General features: G+C 31.3%; 2 long non-coding RNA genes across 2 annotated transcripts; both read left to right on the top strand.

Moving 5' to 3' along the window:
- The first annotated feature begins 8614 nt into the window (after nucleotides 1-8614).
- LOC145799215 (uncharacterized) lies at nucleotides 8615-9475 on the top strand. The gene is made up of 3 exons (XR_014341235.1): nucleotides 8615-8836; nucleotides 8990-9190; nucleotides 9278-9475. It is a non-coding gene; the product is annotated as an uncharacterized LOC145799215 (long non-coding RNA).
- A 167-nt stretch (nucleotides 9476-9642) lies between these two features.
- LOC145799216 (uncharacterized) lies at nucleotides 9643-11088 on the top strand. Its single transcript, XR_014341236.1, has 4 exons — nucleotides 9643-9814; nucleotides 10179-10253; nucleotides 10361-10413; nucleotides 10659-11088. It is a non-coding gene; the product is annotated as an uncharacterized LOC145799216 (long non-coding RNA).
- The last annotated feature ends 13223 nt before the right edge of the window (nucleotides 11089-24311 follow it).

The raw sequence follows: 24311 nt of genomic DNA, 5'->3' as shown, positions 1-24311 counted from the left end.
GTATTTGAAGATTAAAAAAAAGAAAAGAAAAGAAGAAGAGATGTGCCGCAGAGGAGAAAGAAAAATTGAGAGCGAAATTTTTCGGTAAAAGGATATATTGATGTGGCATTTTAATAAAAAAAGAAAAAAAATAAAAAAAAAAGATGTGCCACAAAGAGAAGAGAGAAAAATTGAAAACAAACACTATTTTTAATAATATATATATATATATATATATATGATAAAAAATGTATGTTGATATGACTTTTTTACAAAAAAAAATAAGTTTTTAAAATGTGCTATCTAAAAAAGGGGAAAATACTATATATATATATATATATATGTATGTATATGATGCCAAACTGGTAGGTGATAAACATTTTTCCTAATCAACACAATAGTTTTTTTTTTTTTTTTTTTTTTTTTGCGTGTAAATGCTCAGAAAAGAAGGAATTGAAAAGAGCTTCGGTTGAGTTTTGAAAACATGTTTTGTGAAAAGTTAGAACCTGGTTTGATAAAATAAGCATTAAAAAATTATTTTTGCTCCGAAAATCAAATGAAATAATAAATTTTTTTTTTTAATTTACCAAACTAAATTTTTAAAAAGTAAATTTAAAAACTCAACCAAACAGAAACAAATATATTAAATTTTGGTGAAATTTGATGGTTATTTTTTGGTATGTTGAGAGATCATTTGGCAACTTGAAATTTTAGTGAAAAAATCACTATAAATTGTTACATCACTCTCTATTTTTTATATTTTTTTTGGTAAAAATTTTAAAAATTACTAAAATAGTCTGTTTCTAAACGAAAACATAAAAACCTTCAAATCTACAAAAAAAAATATAAATAAATGAATGAAAACTTTAATAACATTAAGCCGAATGTTGAGATGGGCTGGGAATAATTGGGCTGATAAACCTTATGTCCACTTTGGTATGACTAATTTGGGCCACCCATGATTGAGAACGCTGCAACTCATCAATCTACCAATGACCCAACGAGAAAAATATCTTGAAAAATGCTTGGGAACACTAATTAGTGCTCCCACTAATTAGGTGGCAGTGGGTCCCGCCATTAATGATGTGATTTTTTGGTCTTGGAGTTGTATTTATTTTTTTTTTTTTTACTTTTTTAATGCATTAGTGCTATTAGTGGTGATGTTTTTAGTGGGATGAATCATTGTTGAAATATCTTTTGTAACTTATATCCCACGTGACTGAGATGACATGGGGTATCTTTTCGCTTATTAATTGACGTGTGATTAAAATGGGATATGTTCCACATTCCCTAGTTAAAGGGCCAGGATTCAAGTTTTCAAAATAGTCGAAGGCACTTTCAATTGTGTGATATACTAGAAATATCATAGAGGATATGATTTTTTCTAGTCCATTATTGTTTGGGAAATAACGTACTAGTGGAGCTCAGAAAAAATTAATTACAAAAAAACGATAAACATTATAAATATTAATAATTTTAATTTTTTTCATTAATATGTATTAATTTTTATAGATTATCACTGAACGTTAATTTCTCCTTATTGTTTAGCTGCTCACGAACATCATGGCATAGTTAAAACGGAGTGAGAAAGATTACAAGATAAATGAACGACCTCAACCTGACCTGAATTATTTGAGAGTCTTGACAACATATTTTTAAATGGGATATTAGTGTAATATTTCTCTCTAATTTTTAGTAATGTGAGAGGTACATAATATATATTTTTTTGTAGTTTAAAATCTCTTACCGTTTATGAGATTAAGGCATCGTTTGGCAAGTAGTTGTTTTAGCCTAAAAATAAAAAAGTTACTAAAAAAATCAAAAAAGCTTATAACCTATACTAAAAAGTCAAAGATTTTATTTTCTCTCTACTTTCTGCACATCTTTTCGTAAAAGGCTAAAAAATCATCCTAAACATACCAATTTTTTTTACCTCATATTTTAGTTAAAAAATAAAAAACTTACTAAAATAACATGTTCCCATACGGCGCCTAAATCTAGAGAATTGATTGAAGAAAAGTGAGAAAGCAAGTCTTCGAGGTCTCACTACAGGAAAACATAGCAAAAAACACGGAGCTTTTAGCGACGCCGCGCCCCCCATCGCAAAAAACGGTTTTTTGCGACGGTAACTTCACCTGTCGCAAATAATAGCCTTTAGCGACGGCACTTACCCGTCGGTAATGAAACTAAGCGGAGGGGTCGGAAATGCGGAAGTATTAGCGACGGTAAATAAAACCGTTGCAAAACACCTTTTTTTTGAGACGACATATATCATTTGCGACGGAAATTTGCCGTCGCAAAAAAGGATTAATTCAAACGGCGCCGTTTTACGACCTACTGCCTTCTATTTGCGACGGTCTACAGCATACCGTCGCAAAAAGTCAAAAAAAAAAAAATCCCCCCTCTTCTTTTTCCTGTTGCCGCTCGATCCTTCCTCCCCAAATCCCTAACTTCACCCCCAAATTTCCCAAACGGGCTACGAGCAAGACAGCGGTAGTGCGGCGAGCAAGCCAGTGGTGGTGCGGCGGCGACGGCGACAAGTAGTGGTGCTCCGGCGACGACTCTCTCTCGCTCTGCGTATGCTCTCTCTCTCTCTCTCTCGGTCTCTGTATATATATATATAGATGAATGTCTGAAATTTGTCTATATATATATATGCAATGTATATAAATCTATATATATATATAAATCTGAAATCTGTCTATATATATATATAAATCTGTTTATCTGAAATCTATATATATAAATCTGTCTATATATATATAAATCTGTCTATATATATGTCCAGAGACCCCCATTGTCAAAGACATGTTCTCACAGCTTTATTGTAGAGCTTGAATTTAGTACAAGTTATTGTTTAGGGGACACTCTATTTTCACACTTCATTAATAAAAGATTTAAAAGATGAAAACTCGTATTTTGATAAAGACGTTATTCACAACAAAATTGACAATGAAACTGTGAGTTTTTATGTTTAAAATCATTTTTTTAGCACTACTTTATTCAATAAATCAATATTGAATTAAATGACATAGTTCGATAGGTAACGTTATGGGTGAGCATGGTTTGGTTTGGTTCAATTTTAAAGTAAATCAAGATCAAATCACTACCCAATTCCATAATTTTTTTAACTAAATTGAACTATAAAAATTTTGGAAACAAACCAAATTTAACCATAAAAGAGCAGTTTGATTTGGTTTGAAATTAAAATTTTTATAAACCTTATTATCGTTTACAATATGATCACAACATGCTTAAACATTAAATAATATACTATGATTTCATAAACAAGAACTTGTAGAACAAATTGCGAACAAAATATAAAATTTTGTAAACTTATGAACCATGTTGAATTTGTTAGGATCACTACAACAAAAGTAACCTATGGTGACGAAAACTAGTGAAGAAAATAAAATTCGTCACTAAATGAAAATAATTCGTGAGGAATTTATAAATTTTGTCACATATAATAAAAAAATAAAAATGGTAGGTGACAAAATTTATTTTCGTCAATAAATACTTCATTTTAAGTGAGGAAAAATTAAGTTTCGTCACCAAAAATTTTCCCGCTATTTTTTCCCGATGGCGCCAAAATTTTGGGACTTTTGGTGAGAAAATTTTTTGTCACTAATTATAAAATTATTTGTGAGGAATATATTTTCGTCACCAAAACGTTTTAATATTTTTGATATCTTTTGGTGAGGAAATAATATTGTCACCAATTTTGGTGGGAAATTTTTGATATATTGAGCGGCAATAAAAAAAAAAAGGATATTAATTTTTTTTACCCCTTTTCTGTTTATCATCTCTCTCTCTCAAAGTAAGGTATTAATTTGTCTTATCTCTTACTCCTCCACCACGCTGATCGCCATCGTCGTCTCTATTAGCCTTGCCGATCATCGCCGCCACTAGTAACCTTGCCGGTAACCGCCACATCTTCTTCGCTCGGTGATTTGGTACTTGATTTCTCTTTGCTCTTTTTCTGGTATCTCTTTCTCTTATTCTCTGTATTGGTATGGTAACAAATTTCGTCACTAAATAAGAATAATACATGAGGAATTATAGATTTTGTCACGTATAATAAGAATATAAAAATAATAGGTGACGAAATTTATTTCCGTCAATAAATACTTACTTTTAGGTGAGAAAAAAAATGAGTTTCGTCACCTAAATTTTTCCCACTAATTTTTTTTGATGGTGCCAAAATTTAGAAACCTTTGGTGAAATTTTTTTTTTTCAACAATTAAAAAATTAATAATGAAGAATATATTCACGTCACCAATAATTTTTTTTTTGAAAAAATAGATTTTAAATATTTTATCACCATTTGGTGAGAAATATATTTTCGTCACTAATAATTTTTAATATTTTTAGGCCTTTTAGTGAGAAAATTGTTTTGTCACTAATTTTGAAAGAAGAATTTTAACATATTAAGCAGTGATGAAAAAAAATAGTCTATTATTTTTCCCTCCTTTTTTTTTTTTGGATCAGTTTTCCTAAATTATTTTTCCCTTTTTTTTTTTGGATCAGTTTATTTTTCCCTCCTTTTTTTTTTCCTTTTTTTGTTTTTTTTTTTTATCACTCTTCGTATCAATCTGTATCTCACTACAAGAAATTGCACTTTTGGCGACTACTTTTGGCGACGACGTCAATTTTTCATCGCCAAAAGTATATTTTTGGCAACACAGTGATCAATTTCGTTGGTAAAAGTATACCTTTACCAACGCAATTTGCTACCGTCGCTAAAAAAGCATAACATTCACTAAGCGCCAAAATTTTTAGTTGGCGCCAAAATTTCAAAACTTTTAGCTACGGGACTTATATTTTAGCAACACAATGAGCGTTGCTATTAGTGTGCTTACTTCTGGCGACGACAAATTGGCGTGGGCAAAGAGTTAACCATTTAGCGACGATAACACTATTCGTCGGTCAAAGTTTTGCTAGTGAAATAAAATAATTTAGTGATTGTGTTTTTATTATAACTTTTCAAAGAGTTTTAAATATTCTAATTACTGAATTGTAAAATTAAAGTGATTATTGAATTAAATCACAAAATGAACCCATTAAGCCCAAACACATTTTTAAGTTGAGATGACTAATTGGAGATAATTTAAACTTTTTTCAAAGAATGTGGTTAGATTATTAATTTCAATATGTTAGATTTTATTTTCAGAATCTAGCTTCAATTTTCTTTTTCTAAAAAACAAAAAAACAATTGGGTGAAAAAATAAAAAAATACTTATTATTTTTGTATAATTTTATCTTTTAAGTCATAAATACTTTTTAAAATTTTAAAAATATAGTTTTGATTTTTATTGCTCTCAAATTGATTTTAATTTTTCCAAAAAAAAAAAAAAACCTAAAGATTCTGTTGAATTGTTTTTCATAACCAACTCTACTGACTTTCTGCGTGAGATTCATCTCTTTCCTTAGTTCTCCCCACCTTCGCGCAACTCATCTCCTCTCTCCTTTCGTCACCACCGCCGGTGAGCATGGCTTCTTGTCGTCACCGGCCTCTCCATAATAACTGGTATGTATATCCTCCTATTTCTCTCTCTCGGTAAACCATAACATTTATATTTTTTCCCCCTTTTCCTTATATTTGCCCTAGCCCCTTCATAAACACTGATCTGTCTCTTCGCTCTCCTTATCTCTCTCTCACAATAATATGACTGACATGAATCTTGAAGGTACTCTCTTCAATTTCTTCTTTTGAATTGTAACCCCTGTTCTCTAATCAATTTCTGGCTTTATTTATTTATTTATTTTGAATTTTTCTCTGTATCAGTTTTTATTAATTGATGCAATCTGTTCCTTCTTTATTTTTTCAGAATTCATGTTCAATTTGATGTGTTGTTAAATTATATATATTTTTTTTATGTTCAGCTGTTTGTTTCGTTGGATTTTGCGGGGGTTCTAGTCCGGGATTTGTAGTGATTGAGCTCTGAAAGTAAGTTGATTAATCACTTTTTTATAGCTTTGATTTGCTGCGTTTTTTTTTTTCTTCTTCTTGCTCTGTTGTAGTTCATTTTTTGTTTGGTTGCTGAGAAAAGGAAATAAGAAAATTCAATGAGATTTCGTTCTGTAGTTTTCTGAAATAGCTTGACTTCGAAACTTAAATTAAAGCTCTATAAAATTCCTAACAAGAGACAGGCCTAGTTAGGTATTAGAGTTGTTCAATCTATTGTCTTGGAACTAAGAAATAGTTATATGTGACTGAATTGATTAGAGTTGTCATTGGAGAGCATCTAGTCTATTGATCTTTGGAAATCTTAGAGGTTTTTTGTAAAAGCAACAAGTTGAGAAGAATCTCAAGTGCTAGTAATCTTTTTCAGCGAAGTGTTGTTAGTACATTAAGTTTTGTTTATATGTATTACCAGAGGCATTAAATATATGTTATTTGAGAACTAGATGTGCTTCTTTTTGGCTTTTTGAATTTGATGTTCCTGTCATGTATTGGATATTTGTCCTCTAATATATATGACTTAATCTAATTAATTACCCTTAATTACGTTACACAGGGAAAATGAAATGTGTCATCTAATTAATTTTTTCCTTAATTACATTCATGCAGGGAAAAGGAAAGTTGAGTAGATCCTCAATGATGTTCCCTCTTGCCCAAAGAATGGATACCCTTAATGATTTACTTGCTGCAAGTGACCTTATTTCTCTTCACTGTGCTTTGACAAATGAAACAATTCAAATTATTAATGCAGATTGTTTGCAGCATATAAAGCCTGGTACTTTCCAGGGTTTCTTCCGTTTAGTACATTTATTTTATAAAGAAAAATACTGGGATTCCTATAACTTGCACTTACAGGGGAGTGCCTTGATCTATGCAGGGGCATTTCTTGTGAATACAGGTAGCAACCAGCTATTGGATGATTGTGCAGTAAAGTAGTTTCTGATTGATGGTACTCTTGCAGGCTGTGCTCTGGATGGTGCTGAAGGACCATAATTGATGGAAGCATGGGTATGATGAGTAGCCTTAGGGTATGAATTACAAGATGATAAAATGTTTGTTAAGAGTATGTATGTTATCTTCTAGGCAGGACTTTCTGACATGATTTATATGGTTGTGTGTGATTGCTTGGCTGATGTTGGTAAAATTAAACCCGTTTTCATTGTGCATTGTTATGGGTTAAAATAAGGCATATTTATGAAGACGGTCATGTTATTTGATGATGGCACAGTTTTGGTTGTTTTTTTTTTTACAATGCTTCACACATGTTTGCATAAATTCCCCACTCAAACTACATATTATTTTTCTACTTCTGTTTATTTTGGTTAACTTCACTCACTATCTTCTTCGACTATTTTAGTACCAATAAAATGGAAAAAGAGATGTGATTGTTTAGATTGTTATTTGTAATGTTTCCTATGGAGTTCCTTTTGAATTGACCATGTAATTTGGTTGTATTATTAATGCAGGAGCCCCTCAAAGTTTCTAGACTTTCCAAGGAAATTATTAAAGTTTCTTCTGATTATCATCACTCCTATGCCATTATAGGTTCATATTTCTTGCTAGATACTTCATTTATCATGGTTTCATGGGGCCCAAGAATATTTACATGTTTTTTAATCTATATTCACAATTCATGCTACTTTATAGAATATTATAGCTAAGGGGTTGTTTGGGGTGTCCTAAATAAGTGTACTTTTTGTCTTTTTGACTAAAAAGTTGAGGGAAAAAATATAAATGTTTGGGTTAACTTTTTGACTTTTTTATGGAAAAATGTGTATTAAAAATTTGTATAAATTAGTGTATAGGGGAAAATTAGGATTGGGAATTGTGCAGTCATACTTTTTGACTTTTGGTGAATAGTGATAACTTTTTAACTTTTTGAGTAACTTTTTAGCTTTTTAACTTTTTTTCAACTTACCAAACTTGGCCTTAATATCTAATCAGTGTTTTAAGCTTTTGTCCTTTTAATATTATTTTGAACTCCCTTTCCTTCCACAATGTGAAATGCTACATATGAAAATTAAATCCATTTTCTAGTTTCAGTTTTTGACTTCTCATTTATTCAAGTCTACTTTAACACTTAACAGCTATCCATCTTTGATTATTAAATTATTGTGCATATTTAATTAGTTAATGCTATTCATTTGTTGTTGTGTGTAAAGTTTTGATTTTAATAAAATCAAAAGCATCTATCCTTGTAAGTGTAGATTTACAAATTTGAACATACTAAATTCTAAATATAGAATTATTGTTTGACTAAAATAATAGTGATTGCGTTGAAATTCAATTTTTGTTACCAAAAGAAAGAAAATATGGCTTCATGTTTACTGCTTCCACTCGGTAACACACTACAATAGTGATTACGTTGTTGCTTAGATGTTCTTCATCTTTAATTCTGCTGGCTACTACTACTGCAACGTTGCTGTGAGGCGTGCATACTGCCAATCTATCTGACGAAGAACTTGCTGAATTAGCACTTGTGATACGTGAAACTTCTACAACATCCACTAAAGATGCTGACCAAGGTTTTTCCAATTGACTATGCTGCAGGAGAGGTAATCTAGCTTAACATGGATACTAGTTACCAAAGCTACCTGCTAATTATAATCTATTTATGGAATTGATATGAATTTATTTGTTAATGACCTATATATATATATGCTTGAAAAAGCATGAGTATCTAAAAGCTCCTGATAGTGTATCATGAGCAGAGCTTCAAGGCGTCCACAATGTTACTCTTTACACATACAGGAGTTTGGTTCGGTTCCTCTGTAACTCCCCACCCCATTATTGTCACATCTCTTAAATTTCAAACTAAACCCAAATCTTTAAGGCTTCATGCCTCCTCCTCACTCTTCAATTTCCCTATCGCAAGCAAGATCATGGTTAAAAGTATGTTTTCATCTTCCTTTTCTGCTTTATATATGTAATTTATGTTGATATATATCTATAACATATATAAAAAGTGTGTAAGAGTGGTATACCGCTGCCACCTCCAGTGATATAACGCTCCTGTTTGCTTGGTTTCTAACTCTTTCCTTGCAGATTTTGGGCACGTGGGCTTCAAATCATCCACATACATAATAGAAGAAGACAAATTTCATCACTTTTCCTAGAAATTTCCAAGATCGACCGGTGCTCCTGTTACTTGCCTATTTTCCAGAGCTTATCTATTACAACTTACCCATGCTAATCCTTTATTACAACTCATGAAGAGGTCTCTCATATTGAGAGCTTGGACTATGAGTAAAAACATCTTACTCTGTTCTTGCATTCTAATGTTCCTTTTTCTTCTTCGCATTCTTCTTTATGCAGCAAATTCTTTTTATACAGGATCAATGAGAATGATCTCTTCAAGCATGACTGGAGAAGCAGATCAAAAGTCCAAGTATTGCAGTATATTTTCTTAAAATGGACGCTGGCTTTCCTTGTTGGGCTTCTAACTGGCATAATTGCCACATTCATCAATCTTGCAGTCGAGAATATTGCAGGGTACAAGCATCTCTCCATGGTTCGATACATAGAAGAAGAAAGGTATTGTTATATCCTTGCACTAAATTAAGAAACTCATTTGAAATATTTTCAGCTAACAGATAATTCTCAAATATCCTTCACCCAAAAAAAAAAAAATGTTTACCTTGGCTAGAGCTGGGAATTGAGAAATGCTTTGGCAATCATCTTGGTGTATGCAGGTACCTGATGGGATTTATATTTTTTACTGGTGTTAATTTTATTCTGACCATGGTTGCTGCTGTTCTCTGTGTGTGTTTCACACCCACTGCGGCTGGACCTGGTATCCCATAAATCAAAGCTTATCTCAATGGGGTAGACACTCCAAACATGTTCAGTGCTACAACATTGATTGTCAAGGTGAGTGACATCCTACAATCACTTGGAGAGCACTATGAATACTTGTTTCTTACTTAGGATCATGTTTATCAATTTCTTTTGTTTGCAGATGTTGGTATTGGATTTGTACGTTTGTGTGTTAAATCAGTGTTTATTAATATGTATACCTTGCACACATTGTGTTTGACAATATGCCTATAAGATAAAACTTATTATGTTCATGTGCTTATGACATTTATTGCCAATGAAATTGGTTTATTTTATTTTATTCCTCCATATCAAAACATAACGAATTAACTTGCCTGTTCTTGTCATATAGGACTTTGAATGGTTATTTTTGCTATGGTTTCATATGGTTTCCTTCATGCTAAGTTTCTCTTGGTAGGTTTTAAGGTTTATATCAATCATGACAAAGTTGATACTTGTGAAAGTTCACAATGTGAAGTGAGTTCAAGCACAGGTAATTAATGAAATCTTGCTGATGGTATTTGTAAACCAAAGTATAACTATTAGACTTGTTGAAAATATGAACACGAATATATTCACTTAAAACCCATATGCTTTCAGCTACAAAGATAGAATTCTGAAGGTGTCAGGTTTTACAGGAACTGAAAATTCAGGTCAGTAATGCAATAGAAAAATTTACTTGTTTATGTTATTTGTTTTTAGAAAAAAATTATTTATCTTAATTTTTACGTGTTAATGATGAGATAATATTACTATCACATTAATTTTTTACCTTAATTTGTATATTATCTTCCACAATAAGAGGAAACGGTTTTGACATCTTTTCTTCCCTTCCTCTCTCTAATCATTGAGTTTTTTATTTTTATTTTATTTTTTGAATTTTTTCTTTGTTCCGCAGTGGAAGGCTCTCCTTCAATGTAACAAAATCTGCAGGAGTAGAGAGAAGAGAATCAAACAAACAACAAAGAAAGGGAAGCGAGAGAGAGAGATATAAATTTATGTGGCAGATTGCAGGCCATTGGGTTTCTTGGTAGGATTGCCATTCGCTTTCATTGCTTTGCTTCTCTCTCTTGGGTTTCTTGGTAAGATTTTAATGTCTTTATTTGGCATTTGTCATTACATAATTTGATGAGGTGAAAATGTTAATCATTTGATGGATTTATTTTTCAATGGACTAAAGCAAGTTATATAGAGTCTTATGTTGATGCCATAGTGTTAGACTCCACTTTCAGCTTTTTTTGGTCAAAGTTTTCGTATCGTTTTCAATATATTTTGCTAGTCTAGTGAGAGATCCATTGTTTTCACTGTAGAATTGGTTTTATTTTTGGCATTTTAAAGTTTTCCAATTATGTGGATCAGATTTCGTCGAATCTTGTGATTGTTTGGTCTTGAAATTTGACTTTCGGGAGCAGAGTGTTTGAACCTTTTTCTGTTTTTTGCTAGAAATGTCCTGTTTAGGTCTTTGCCTCATTTTAATTGTTTTCAACACTTCTTTAGGGTTAGATTTTATTTGAATTTATCAGTATTGTGAAGATTTTTATGTGTTTGAGTTGAATTTCAAGTCTCACTTGATGTCATACAATGTTTGGTTCATGAAATGTTTAGGTCTTTCATTTTCAGTAACTTTTTAGGCTTTTGCATTTCTTTGTATGTACACAAACTAGACATGGAATTTTTGTGGTGTTATGAATTTTTAATCCTCTTAGGAATCTTATTATTCAAGTTGTCATTGTGACTGTTTATTTTAAGAAAAATTACCAAAAAGTGGTGAGTAGACAAACTAGTTACAATTTGATGGAAATTCAAATATAATTGTATTAGAGATGAAAACTTGTAATTTTATTCAAGTATAAATGTTAATCCTTTCCCATTTGCTGCTGCCCGTTTGCTGCTGCCCATTTGCCTTGATTTGCTGGATTTGCTAACTGCTGGATGTAGGAAAATAGGTCTTTAGTTGGTCCTTCTACTTATTTTTGGATGTCCTGTCTCGCTCGTTTTATCATTTTATTTTCCTCATGTTGGTTAGTATATATCAGTTAAAGTACAACAGTTTGACTACTTATTAACTAAGATTTAACAACTTTGAAGATGTATTTAATGAAAATAGATTCATTATCAAAATTCTTACTTAGCACGACTCTAGTTAAAATACACACTAACCAAAGTAGAGACAAAAATAAGTCAGATAATAGCCTGCTGTTAAGTGTGCTTGTATCTGTGGATGTTGGTATTTGTATAGCCTAAGTCACAAGTATCTGAATGCTCTGTTGTTTGTATCTGTATGCTCTGTATGATCTGCTGTTGGTATCTGTATGCTCTGCTGTTTGATCTGCTGTTGGTATCTGTATGCTCTGTTGTTTGGTATCATTCTGCTTTGCTGGTTGTATCTGTATGCTGTGTGAATGGATAGATCTGCTGGGCTGCTGGTCTGGGTAATTTTGCTTCAGTTTTGCTTCAGTTTTTTGTGTTCAGTTTTGCTTCAGTTATCTGTATAGCCTAATTTTGCTTCAATTTTGCTTCACAAAAAAAAAACGAAGGATAGAGGAAATAAATATGACCCTGAATTCAAGTGCTTGCTCAGCAGATAATTTGGAAATTGAAGAATTATTGGTAACCAAACATGACCAAAATCTCCCAAAAATGAACTTAGATGGGCTGAACATTGGGTTGAGACTAGAAATGGCTACGGATATTTGTGGAAGGATCTACAGTTTAAGCTGTCCACAATTTATCCTGACTCCAAACACCAAACTATCAGCAACCTGATAATCCAAAAAGATGTGATATCCAACTTGTAGCAAACAAACCATGACAGAGATTTGTGAACTTTTCACTAAACTTTAGAGATGCAACTTGATACCTAGACTCAAAGAGATGCGACACATACTTGCCCGTATAGATTTCATACTTTAACTTTGAGGAAGATATGGTAATACAAATTCCCATCAAAATTTATTTCTTATTATAACCAGCCATGGCCATAGTTTAACCTTCCTCTCTACTTCCCATCATATAATCTCATTAAGTAGTAGGCCTCATGGTTACTGGATCAAGAACTTGGGCTTCAAATTCTTTAAAAAATGGGCAACTGGTGAGTACATACTAATTCCATCTAGAGAAATATTAAGTAACTAATAACTTTAGCATTACTGTTTTAGTATCAAAATACATAATACATACCTACAAATGCATATACACACACATAGACATAATTTTTTTAAATCCCATTTGTGCAGCAGCCACAATATTTGTTCCTTCCCATTCTCATTGACTGCATGCCCTGGTTTCTTACCATGAGATGTTGTAGTGTTATAACTGGTTTGGCTGCTGTCCGTGCGTCACTCCCAGTTTTTGATCCGAGCATAATTCTGGGGATACAGTGAATTGCCATGTTAAGGTGATCATTGCAAAGCCCATGGGTGGGAATGAGCATGGTATTCATCGTTTTAGTTAATCTCTGTTAATTTCTGTTTAGATAACTTCAAGCTTGTGATCTTGAGAACAGTTATGTATATTTGTTAAGTTTCTGATATTTGGCTTTAAGTTTATAATAAAACTTTGCTATTTTAATAAACTTTATATATATATATATATATTCTATGTTAATGGTTGCCTTGTTTATTTTTTTTGTAGATTGGCTTTGATGACGTTCGGAAGCATACTTGCAAATGAAGATCAGCTGTTGAATTTTTTTTCCTAAACTGATGCTTAGTTGTAGTTGCAAATTAAGATTGAGTGTTGATTTGTTTTGGTGGACTCCACGTTAGTTCATTTTGGGATTTGTTTTTACGGTTTTTTTGTGATACTTAATGAATTATTATTAAAGTTTGACGGATATATTTTGATTTATAATATAAATTGTTTAGTGAATTTTTTTGTGGAGTGATGTATAATAACTAGTGGATTTCTTAGTACAATTAAAAGGCTATTGGGATATGAGCAGGGATATTTGTGAAATAATAATTTAAATTGAATATAAAATATGGAATAAGTTTAGTGACGAATTTGTTTCGTCATTTGTACTTGTAATTATGACAAAGTGATTATTCATCACTAATAAACATTTTTTGTGACAAAATTTACTGCAGTTTATATATGAAAGTTTTTATTTATTTTGTTGTTTGGTGACTAAAAATTTCGTCATGTATATATATATTTGTGACGAAATATATTTCGTCATCCATGTGACTTTTGAAGACGAAAAATTTCGTCACCTTTACATCTTATTGTGACGAAATTATTTCCTCATCAATGATCAACATACGTGACAAATTTATTCGTCAACTAAAGTTATAAATATGGTATTGAATAACTATTTGGTGACGAAAATGAGAATTTTTGGTGACAAAATGTTGTTTTATTGGTGACAAAAAATTATGACTTTTGAAGACGAAAAATTTCGTCACTTTTACATCTTATTGTGACGAAATTATTTCCTCATCAATGATCAACATGCGTGACAAATTTATTTGTCAACTAAAGTTATAAATATGGCACTGAATAACTATTTGGTGACGAAAATAAGAATTTTTGGCGACAAAATGTTGTTTTATTAGTGACAAGAAATTATGACTTTTGAAGACGAAAAATTTCGTCACCTTTACATCTTATTGTGACGAAATTATTTCCTCATCAATGATCAACATGCGTGACAAATTTATTCGTCAACTAAAGTTATAAATATGGTACTGAATAACTATTTGGTGACGAAAATGAGAATTTTTGGTGACAAAATGTTATTTTATTGGTGACAAAAAAATTCGTCGCTAAAGTAATTTCATTGGTGACGAAATTATTTTTCGTCACGTTGGTTTTTAGTGACAAACATTCAATGACGAAACCGGTGACGAAAATATTTCCTCACAAATATCTATAGTGACGAAATTAGCTCTTTGAAGACAAAAAAATTTCGTCACTCAAGACCCAACTTGTTGTAGTGGATATTTTCAATAAAAACAATAATATTATTAATAACATACTTTAATTGTTTAAACCGTCTCAAATTATATTGGTGTTTAAGAAGATTCAATTACAAATAACCATGAGACAAACTCAATTATAAAGTTTTAATAATAATATAAACTCAATTATAAAGTTATGAAGTTTTATCTTTAACTAATGGGGGTGTTTTTAACCACGGAAAGTCAGTGGAGGTCTGAAAAAACTTTACTAACGAAATAAAATTTTGACAATGGGGGTTTGATATCATACACATGTAATGGTTCGATTACAAATTTAAATTGCAAATGTTTAAATAAGTCATAAAAATATTTAAGAGAAAATAAAAAAAAATACAAAAAAAAAACAGGATTTTAACCCTTATAATAAAATAAATCTTAAATTTTTAATTTAATTAATTTAAACCTTAAATAGGAATTTTAGACATTTCGTTAATTTGCCAAATAGGATGTCGAGTGAATATTTATGTGTAGGTATTATATTTAGAGTTACTTTGGTGAGATATTCTTGTGGATGTATACAGATGATAGATAAGAGTTGGATTGATTTGCCAAATAGGATGTCGAGTGAATACATTAATGGGATTGATGAATTCCTTGTGTTTGCCTACACCAATAGGGTTGAAGGTTCGATGATCAGTTGTCCGTGTAGGAAGTGTGAGAATCGATACTATTTTGTACGAGATGGTGTACGGGAGCATCTGATTTTGAATGGTATTTTTAAAAAATACAAACATTGGATTTCACTTTTGGCAAATTACTTCCTTAAGAAACTTGAATTCGAGGAGTTAACGCCTCAAAATCACCAAACGGCGTCGGTTTAGCACGAAACGTGGCACACATGACTGCCTATGCACGAGAGACTTGTGGGAGAAGACGGGGCTCGAATCGGGTTCCCGGTTTGGGAGTTAGAGTCGGATTTCACTTTAGGCAAACTACTTCTTTAAGAAACTTGAATTCGAGGAGTTAACGCCCCAAAATCACCAAACGGCGTCGGTTTAGCACGAAACTTGGCACACACGACCGCCTAGGCACGAGAGACTTGTGGGAGAAGACGGGGCTCGAATCGGGTTCTCGGTTTGGGAGTTAGAGTCGGATTTCACTTTAGGCAAACTACTTCTTTAAGAAACTTCTTTTCGAGGCGTTAACGCCCCAAAATCACCAAACGGCGTCGGTTTAGCACGAAACTTGGCACACACGACCGCCTAGGCACGAGAGACTTGTGGGAGAAGACGGGGCTCGAATCGGGTTCCCGGTTTGGGAGTTAGAGCCGAATTTCACTTTTGGCAAATTACTTCCTTAAGAAACTTGAATTCGAGGAGTTAACGCCCCAAAATCACCAAACGGCGTCGGTTTAGCACGAAACTTGGCACACACGACCGCCTAGGCACGAGAGACTTGTGGGAGAAGACGGGGCTCGAATCGGGTTCCCGGTTTGGGAGTTAGAGCCGGATTTCACTTTTGGCAAATTACTTTCTTAAGAAACTTGAATTCGAGGAGTTAACGCCCCAAAATCACCAAACGGCGTCGGTTTAGCACGAAACTTGGCACACACGACCGCCTAGGCACGAGAGACTTGTGGGAGAAGACGGGGCTCGAATCGGGTTCCCGGTTTGGGAGTTAGAGTCGGATTTCACTGTAGGCAAACTACTTCTTTAAGAAACTTCTTTTCGAGGTATTAACGCCCCAAAATCACCAAACGGCGTCGGTTTAGCACGAAACTTGGCACACACGACCGCCTAGGCACGAGAGACTTGTGGGAGAAGACAAGGCTCGAATCGGGTTCCCGGTTTGGGAGTTAGAGTCGGATTTCGGTCCAGTCAAAATTATTTACTAAACTATCTTTCTAATTATATAGTAGTCAATTTTTTTTTATATTTTTCTATAATTAAAATATTAACACCATTATATGGTTTTTAATTATTTTTATCTTGTTTTTTTCAGATATTTCCTAAGTAGCAGTTGGCTTCTTCTGGAATGCGGGCGTATCAAGATTATGATCAATTTTTGTTTTTGTAACCCACGAACGAATGAAGACGAAAACTTTTGGTTTTGATTTTGATTTATGTTATTTAAATTTGTGAGCAACATTATGTATGTATTACGCGACGTTATGTAGTGGCATAATTTTTATTATTATGAATTTTTATTTATGTATTGCTATGAATGGAACAATATTATTAATTTTCATTATTTGTTTATGTACGTATTTATATTATTCTGTAATTTTTCAATTTTTATACTTATTTTTTATCTAATACAGGTTATTTTAATTTTTTTAATAATTTTTCAGCAGGTTTTTTTTTTTTTTTTTTTTTGAGACGGGAGAAGAACCCGCCGCAAAAAACAATAATAGGCTTTTGCGACGGTACCAACACAGTCGCAAAAGCTGTCCAATTGGAATGTACAAGACACCTTTAGCGACGGTAATCGTGCCGTCGCCAATACTTATAAGATGCCAGAGTTTTAACGACGGTAATGTTGCCGTCTCAAAAACTCACTTTTAGCGACGGGAATTACGTGCCGTCGCGAAAACTGATTTTTTTCCCATTATTGGCGACAGGAAAAGTGCCGTCGCAAAAAACACACCTTACCGTCGCAGAAACTAATGGCGACGGTACTTACCGTCGCGAAAGCTCTTTTGCAACCCCCTTTGTCACGACCCCCCTTACCGTCGCAAAAAGTCACATTACCGTCGCAAAAAGTATTAGCGACGGCTTACGGAGCATTTGCGACGGCCCTTTACCGTCGCAAAAAACGAATTTTTTTGTAGTGTCTTCTCTATACTCGATACTCACGAACTTGATATGGTCTTCTGCTACGTAAATGGAGATTGTAATTGAGGACTAATTGAGTCTGGTCATTGAATGCTTTGATTTTTGACGTGAAGTTAGAGAGAGCTCGAAGCAAAGAGAGAGACATGAGACAAACTGTGAAGCCTCTAGAAGCGTAGAAAGAGAGAGTGAACGGTAGAGAATTGCAGAGGCGGGCATGGATGGTGATCGGGAAGGCGGGTAGGGCTATTTTTTCTGTTAATTTCTCTGTTATTTGGGTCGAAGCAAAGAAATTTTAAAGTAGAAAAAATTCTAAATACAGAAAAAATTAGAGAAATCGCGCAAATCAGAAAATTTTCAAAATACATAGAATTTTTCCTGAATTTTCTCCGCTTTTTGAAATTTTTTTTTATTAAAATTTATTTGCATCAAAATTTTTCTGAAAAATTGTTAAGGAACCTAACTACTATGAAAATTGCATGTCTTTTTATCCTATAAAATCTTAATACTAAGGATTTTTAAAAAAAAATTCTTTTTAAACTCAATGCAATTTGGCAAAAATTTAAAAGTCTTAATTAAATTCGGATGGGAATTAGACAGAAATAACAAGTAGCTCAAATTATATATATATATATATATTAATGTTAAGTTTGGCAAGTTGAAAAAAAGTAAAAAAATTAAAAAGTTACCCAAAAAGTTAAAAAAATATCATTATTCAGCAAAAATAAAAAATTACGGCTGCACAACTCTCAATCCTAATTTTTCTCTACACACTAATTTATACAATTTTTTAATACATATTTTTTCATAAAAAGTCAAAAAGTTAATCCAAATATCCATATTTTTTTTCTTAATTTTTTTAGTTCAAAAAGACAAAAAGTACATTTATTTAGGACACCACAAACAACCCTCTAAATATACATATACACTAGTATCCACCTTTGGATGATGGTAAAATAATATAAATTGTTGGATCATATTTACTGTTAGATCAAATTCAATTTATTATGCTCGAGTTAGATTCAGATAGATAAGTTCCAATTAGAAGTTGGGTCTCTGCGAATTTAACAAACTCTTAATTCAAGTGGGTCAGAGCATCGAATTGAACTTACTGGGTTGCACATCTAATTTAATTATGAATATATATATATATATATCTATATACAGACATAATTATACAATTAAAATTGCAAACAAATAAAATTTATTAAATAAATTTAGGACAGTGGCAAACTCATTTTTATCCCATTACAAAAAAGAGATAAGCTCCCTTCCATATTTGATCTCTTCATATCTCTTCATGTTCTTTTTGTAGATTTCAATTTCGAACTCGTATGAATGATCTAAACCGTCTATCTCATAAGTCTTACAATAAAGGTTATCCATGTAAAAAATCAATTTCATTAAAAAATTATAAATACAAAAATAAATCATATTTTATTTTATAAAATGAATGGTAAATGTAATTAAATTTAAACTATTTATTTTATAATAAAAAAAATACAATCTGTTCCCAGGTTTATGATTGCATGGATGAGTTTCATTGTAGAATTTTCAAGATAGACGATTCAAATTATCAATGTGAATCCAAATTAAATTCATAAAAAGAATATAAAAAAATATAAAAAGATAAAATATAGAGAGAAGTTTATCCCTTCACCAAGCTAGAAAACCCACAACTCTACACAAAAATACAAAAATATTTTAGAACTCTAATAAAGGAGTTCTAAGAACTCATTAGAACTGCTTCATTTAGAGGAATGTATTATTATTGGCAAAAATAAAAGGAATAGTCAAATAACTAGAGCTACAAAGGCTCAAGACAAAAATTTTGTATAGTGGGGTGGGGGCTAGGATAGAGGATAGGATGACATGTCACCATCTCATAATAGATAAATGTTTTCAAATTTTAATTTTTGAGTTTTAAAGTCAGTTCTAATGAGTTGACAGTAAATTTTATTTACTGTAATATGATATTTTAGTCTTAATTTTTTTTTTTCTTATCATATCATTAGTATTCTATTAAAATATTAAAATTAATACTCTGAACACTGCTGCTCGAAAAATGCTTGGGAGCACTAATTAGTGCTCCCACTAATTAGGTGGCAGTGGATCCCGTCATTAATGATGTGATGTTTTGGTCTTGGAGTTGTGTTTTTTTTTTTTTTTTACTTTTTTAATGTATTAGTGCTATTAGTGGTGATGTTTTTAATGGGATGAATCGTTGTTGGTGTGTGGACTAGACAATGATGAACAACTTCTGCTCCAATTAATAAACCAAAACAATGTTACACAAAAAGGGAAGGGAATTAGGACAGTGAAAGGGACAAAAGGGGAATTAAATGAGGAACATGTGGTGCCAAAAGTGCCTTTGGATATGGGAGTAATTATTTGGTGCTCTTAAAATATTTTTTTCATTTATTATTATTTTTTTAATTTAATAAAAATATTAAATCTTATAATTTTAATTAATAAATATTAAAGTAGGTCATTATGTGAATTTATTCCAAGATGTTTAGTAAATTTTTCTTTATAAAAATGTTAGAGATCTTAAAAATTCTAACAAATGTTTCATATGGATATAGGATCCACATGAGATTCATATTATGTGAATTCCACACCTATGTGAAACATTTAATAAAAATTTTAATAAATTTTTTAATATTTCTAGCATTACTCTTTTCTTTGAGACGAAGACAAAAGGGTGAAAGCCAGAAATTCAAAGCCAGAAATTCAGAAAAGTAAATCACAGTAATGTTACTATCCATCTCTGTTGGAGACAAACCAGTTTGTAGTAAAGCTGAGACTCCGACTATGATGGATCAATGTGAAGATTTATTGCCCATTTTTATAATATGAGTTGGTTTGAGAAGTGGGTTGACTTATCAAACCAATTGTAATGATTATAGATTGAATGTGATATTTTATTTTATTGGGTTAAAGAGCCTATTTTATTTTTTTATGGCTATTTTAGCAACAAAAAAAAAACAAAAAACCCCAAGATGGACTTCTCAAACAGAGGCATATGGGTATTTTTCAATGCACATTAAAAAATAGAAAAAAAAAAGAATATATGATATATTTAGTTATGATTTTTTTCGTATTTGATTATGATTTATTGTAGTGTTAGTTGTGACTTAATTAATACTAGTTCATGATTGAAGAGATATTTGATGATGTATTAAGTGTGTTTGGTTATAACATATTGTAGTTTTAATTATGACTCAATTATAATGTTTTGTGGTTGTCATTATAATTGTGTCTAAAAACATCTTTGGTTATCCCTTAAACATATTTTGTTATGATCTATTAGATCATGACAAAAAATAACTTAATGGGGAATTACAAATGGCTTATCAACTTTAACAATTAATGGTAAAGCTTATGATCTATTAAAGTGATAAATTTTTTTCATGATTTTGCAATTTTTTTTGGGTTCTTTCCACTTATTTGCAATTTATTCATATCTTAATTATAATATTTTGTGGCATGATACACCTCTTGATTCTGTGGGTGTTTAGGAAGTAACTATTTTAGAAATTTTTTTATTTTTTTAACTATTTTAATAGGCTATTTTAGTTTTTGTGTTTGGGAAGATAGAATATATTTTTATTTGAGTTGTTGTATTGATGTTTGAAATGATATTTGAGGCTGAAATTACAAATTTATCCCTAACCTCACTTTTTTCAAAATTTATCTAAAGGGGTAAAATTGTCATTTACTAAATGTGCTTTCACTGTGCCTACACTGTGGGCTTATGCTAAACCTACACTGTGTCTACATTGTCAACTGACAGTGTAGGCTGCCCCATGCCAATTTGTATTTATTTTTAAAATAAAAATCATTGGTTGAAGGTATTTGAAATTATTTAACTTTTTTAATATTTGAAGTGGTTCCCAAACACTTCTCATATAGCATTACCATGCGACACACATTAGATAAAAAAAAAAATATTAGATTATCTCGAGCATCATGTGACAATTTTCTCACCAATCATTAAATGTCATGCTCTCCATTAGTTTCTTATTACCCAACACTGAATTGTGAATTGCATTCTTTTCTCATCCTAAGACATGGGGTACCAAATTACTTCTCCATTAGATCATATAAAAATGTAAAACATTTTCTAATATGAATGTGTACAAGTGGACAAAAATTGGAGGAGTTTAAGATGGAGACACTTTAGTGCAATTTATCTAAGTAGTTTATAACTTTTTATTTTATTTTATTTTGAGAGTTTGTAACATATTGTGTGGCGTAATTTTTGTTCACAATTTATTAAGAGTAGATTTAGAAAGTAATAAAAACGTTGATTTTTTTAACATATTACGAAAAGATATGCTAAAAATAAAAGTGATGTAACTTAAATAAGTCAGTAAATTAATAATTGATTTTTCTAGTATTTCTTAAAAGAGGCCTAAGTGAAAATAACTTAAATATACTAAAAAAAAAATTCAAAACTACTAAAAGATACTGTTAAACTAATAGTCATCTATGTGAGGTACGGGATTTTACAAAGTGAATACAATAAAATAAAATAAAATAAAAAAATCATGCTATTAGTTGTATTCTCTAATATGTATAAAATATTTTTATTTAGTTTGTGTATAAAAACCTTACCATACATCATTCAAAAATTTTAATACTTCACAACATGAAAATTTTTAGAAAACTATAAAAAATTATGTAAATCATCACATAACAAATAGATAATAAGAACTAGTTAAAACAACCAAAAGTGAGGTAACAAAACTATACTAAAATTATAATCAATCAAAATGACAAACATTAAACAAAAGAATGCTATTTTTTTTCATTTTTTTTCAGTCAATAAGAGATATTATATTATTCATCCCACATAGTATAATGAATTAAAACAAAATTAATTTTAATTTCCATTATATTCGGCTAGTGATTAAATTTTTTTACATGCTATTTTTTTTTGCTTTAATTTTATACTGATTAGGTTTGGAAATGCATTAAAGTGAACTGACAAACATAAATAATAGAAATATTTAAATTATTCAAAAAAACTTAACATTTTAAATATGAGATTGCTTGCATTTGCCCAAACTTTGAATCTACATAAAAAGACATTTAAAAAAGGTCTCAAAAAAATTAATTTAATCCTAAGTTATTTCAACATGACAACCAACAATAAAAAATAATTGATGATTAAATTTAAAATATAAACCTATATCCAAATAAATTTTGATGCACTCTTCGCTTTCAATATAACATCTGCATCCAAAAAAATTAAACATAAATAATCAATAAGTGAAAGAGTCACAAATTAATAATAGTAGCATTTCAAAAACAGGACGAAATCTCAATTAAATGACAAATTATTAGCCAAAAAAGAAATAAATGAAAAAAATACAAATTGTAAGAAAAAAGAAAAAGAAACAAAAACTTAAATAGAATTTAAAGAAAAATAAAACAATAATATTCATTTATATAAACTCTCTTTCCCACAAATGTAAAAATTCATGTAAGTACATATTTCCAATGTTTTCAAAACCGGACCGGTGAGCGAACCGGAAAAGGGACCGGGTGGACGGGTCACCGGTTCAACCGTCGGGTCAAAGCGATCGAACCGTGACGTCATAATTAATATTATATAATTAAAATTTATAAATAAATAAAAATATATATAAATAATCAAATAAAAATAAAAATTGTTGCATAGTATTTATTAATAATATTTAATAAAGTCATAATTGATTAAAAAAAGTCACTTATTTTAAAGAAATTAAATTTTTTAAACATTCCCTCCAAATAAATTGATTGAATGCTAGATTTAATTTTGGAGGGAAATAAAATTTTCAACTCTCCATCCAATCAATATGTTTCAAATAATTTGATTGAATCCCACATAGAATTTTGTAGGTTCTCTTTGAAAAATCTTTTCCTATAAATAGGAATAGACTTTCATAATCTTCTCAAGCTTTCAATGAGACTCTTCTTTATGAGAGGAGACTCTTGAAATAAGAATTTTTAGTCAAAATTTTAAAATATATTTATATATATATAAATATATAAAAAAGAAAGAGAAAATAAAGAAAGAAAAGAAAAAAAGAAAAGAAAGTAAAACCGAAAAAAAAAGAGACCGGTCTGACCCTCCTGAACCGGTCCGGGTCACTGGTTTTACCGGTTCGACCACTGGGTCACCGGTTTTTCTCGGTTTTTGGCGCCGCTCCGGGTTTAGGGGGTTGACCGGACCGGAACAAGGCTCGGTTCCCGGTTCGACCGTCCGGTCCGGTCCGATCCAGGTTTGAAACCATTACATATTTCAAATGTAAAGTACATACAATTGGAAAAAAAAAAAAAAAATCACTTATGACTTGAATTATAATGTAAGATTTTTTTAGGCACCATGAAGAAGAGTTGAAAAGAGCTCAATGTTGATTGTGATTTTCTTTTTCTTTTTTTCCTTTAGTATTATTAACTTTTTGTGGGGATATATTTTCTGAGTACCAACACGTGGCCAAGGTGACGCTGACGAGGTGCCACGTGCCCTGGTTATTATGCCGAGGTCATCTCGGATAGGCCGAGGTTACCTCCGAAGATATCGGAATCCGAGATAAAAGGATAAAAGATAAGGGACAAGAGTCCTAGAATAAAGAGGAGATTTAGCCAAGATAAGGATAAAGCTCTTAGAGAGTTTATCCTAATCTTACTGGGAGTCCAAGATCAGTAGTAATCTTGAGTCCATAGAAGTTAGGTTTCTATTGGGACTAGGATTAAGTGAACTATAAAAGAGAGGCACCCCCGTGGGTCTAAGGTACGCAATTTATACTTTGAGCAGTAAGTTTAGCA

Source organism: Camellia sinensis, chromosome 9 (genome assembly GCF_055761805.1).
Source record: "Camellia sinensis isolate YWXY chromosome 9, ASM5576180v1, whole genome shotgun sequence".
NCBI classification, from domain to species: domain Eukaryota; kingdom Viridiplantae; phylum Streptophyta; class Magnoliopsida; order Ericales; family Theaceae; genus Camellia; species Camellia sinensis.
This window is presented reverse-complemented; position numbering and strand designations above follow the sequence as displayed.